This window comes from Microtus ochrogaster, linkage group LG1, assembly GCF_000317375.1.
Source record: "Microtus ochrogaster isolate Prairie Vole_2 linkage group LG1, MicOch1.0, whole genome shotgun sequence".
Classification (NCBI taxonomy): domain Eukaryota; kingdom Metazoa; phylum Chordata; class Mammalia; order Rodentia; family Cricetidae; genus Microtus; species Microtus ochrogaster.
The window spans coordinates 56410831-56412891 of NC_022027.1; positions in this window are offsets into that span (position 1 = coordinate 56410831).

Below are 2061 nucleotides of genomic sequence, written 5' to 3' on the forward strand. Positions count from 1 at the left end.
ATCAGGTGTGCCATGGTCCTTCCTTGCACCGAGGGTTCTGTGTATCGGATTTGGGTTGCCAGGTTGTGTGCCAAGCACCTTTACTTTCTCATCCATCCCAAGTCTGGCTTATTTGTTTATATTTAAATTGTTCAGAATATAAATGTGTTCAAGGATAGTCTCTCCCCTGCCCAGCCCCAGAATAGAGGCATAGTTCTTTTGGTTCTAAAGTAAAATTTAAGATTCTATACGTTTCCATTACCAAAATTAATTTTTGATCTAGTCATTCAATTTAGCATGAAAAAAATTCCTATCTCAGGAGAAAATAATTATTTATTTTCAATGACTTTTTCCTTTTTTGCTTCTCTGGTGCCAACTGATTTAAACTTGAAGGAGATACTATAGCCTATTTTGTCTGCATAAAAAAAAACAACGCTCTGTGTTAATAACCTTTGACAGGAATTTACTTTTAATGTGACAAAGATGGCCTAGGTAAACTGGGCAGCCGCCACCTCCTCTAATATCATTTTAAAAACTGGATTTCTGCTTCCATCGCAGGGAATGGGTGCTGGAGTCATTGGCGGATTAATTACAATTGTTTCAGATATTCTTAGCACGCAGTTCCCATAGGTAGTAAACCCCTGGCATCTGTAACGCTTTGGGTTGGTCTATGCGTGCTAGAGTGCACGCGCATGCGCATGTTTGCTCTTGCCCAGGATTTCCTAGCAGTCCTTTGTTGCTCTGTGTGTTCAGACCAGCCCCAAGCAATGCAGCAGAAATACAGAAAATTCTGTTTCCAAGGCTGCGGTCTTTCACATATATCCCTGGGAAACGTAATCTCTGTGGCTTCTAATCTCATGTCTCTTTGAATATAGATATGAGCAACTTTTACTGTGAAAAGATCTCATGTGCTTTTTTTGACATCGAGATTAGTTTGAGATGTGTAAAGAAGGGAGAGTCACTTGGGATCAATATTTACTAAATCCAAATCTCCGTTGCAGGACATCAGGCTTAATTAGTGCTTAAATTCTAACTTAATTGTGACAGGCTTCCTTCTGTTTACATTGCTGCGATTAAACAAGCTATGGCCTCCTCAGTGGCCCTTCCTGAAGAAATGCAGCTGGCTCAGAGTTAGCTGGGTTCCCACCCCCTCCTCCCTCACCTTTTTTCTTCTTTGTAGACCAAAAAGGAAAAAAAAAGTTCTGCTCTTGGACCTGCTGTAAGAAAATATAAACCTTTCCTGACATCTGAGTAAGTTAAACATAAGTATCTGCAGTTTATTTAATTCAGAATTGAGGGATTCGATTTAGGCGTGATTGACTAATAATCTATTGTGTTAGTGAAGGGAAACACTTCCTGGTAATTTTTCTGCTGGTTACCTTAATTTACCAACTAATAGCTCCTGTTTTTAAGTTTTAAACTATCAGCTCATATTTATGTCTTTGTATTAGACAGTCCCTGACTGAACATGGCTGCCTACAGAACGCTCTTGACTACGGCTGCCTACAGAACGCTCTTGACTATGACTGCCTACAGAACGCTCTTGACTACGGCTGCCTACAGAATACTCTTGACTACGGCTGCCTACAGAATACTCTTGACTACGGCTGCCTACAGAATACTCTTGACTACGGCTGACTACAGAACGCTCTTGACTATGACTGCCTACAGAACGCTCTTGACTACGGCTGCCTACAGAACGCTCTTGACTATGACTGCCTACAGAACGCTCTTGACTATGGACACCTGTAAAATGCTATATAAATGTTGCTAAATAAATGTTTCTGAATAGCGAACCCAGTCAGTAACCTGCACCCAGTCAGGAACCTGCTTGCCTTGCGAGTATAAAGGCCTGAGCTCTAGTCCCGGAAGACTCAAAATTTTTTTAAAAAAAATGCTGAGTATGCTCTCGTGAGGAGGCAGAGACCTCTGCTCCAAGATGGTGCTTGTCCTACCATGCTAGCCTCACTGCTGAACTCCAGAACAGCAGGAGATCTCAATCAACAAGGTGTGGTTAGTGTCCTGAGCAATGCCACCCAAGGTTGTCCTTCACACACACACACACACACACACACACACACA